A 643-nucleotide genomic window follows, 5' to 3' on the forward strand; every position below is an offset into this window, starting at 1 on the left:
AATGCAGTTTCTTGATTGCACCATGGACCCACTAATTCTGAAACTGAGGAGAGAGGCAGCAGTTTGATGGCGAGCTTCCAGAAAGTTGGAGAATCATTTCCATAGTGTGTAGAGTATCTTGGTGTATTTTCCTGTTGTATATTTGAATTGTTTATATTTTGTAAAGGAGTTTGATCACATTTTTTCTTATATTCATTCATACCTTTCCTTTGTAAGTGTATTAATATTAACATCAAAAGACACAAAATTACTCTTCTGCTGATCAGATTCAGCAGTTTGATGGGAAAAAGCAGTTTCTGAAGTTCTAGCAAAACAAATGAAAAAACTAGTTGCTGAAGTCCTGGCAATAAAACAATAGTTGCTAGGGTCCTGACAATAAACACTAAATGAAGCCCATCGTTTATGCATCCTTTTGGGCATACATAGATGAGACTGAACACCATATCAAGTCTACAGATTGTTTGCTTAACTTTTCCTTAATGCCAAAAGGGCTATATACCATCAAGCTTAAACCCTGAGAACGGAGAAGTTGATTTGCCCTCAAGAAATTCAACACGTTTTCCTGTTTGTCTGCTGGCAAAGTGTTCGTGGTTATCTAAGAGCGCCATGCCATTTTCTTCAGAGGGACACTTGCACTGCCTAA

The sequence above is a fragment of the Bison bison genome, unplaced genomic scaffold (assembly GCF_000754665.1).
Source record: "Bison bison bison isolate TAMUID 2011002044 unplaced genomic scaffold, Bison_UMD1.0 scf7180017864359, whole genome shotgun sequence".
NCBI lineage: Eukaryota > Metazoa > Chordata > Mammalia > Artiodactyla > Bovidae > Bison > Bison bison.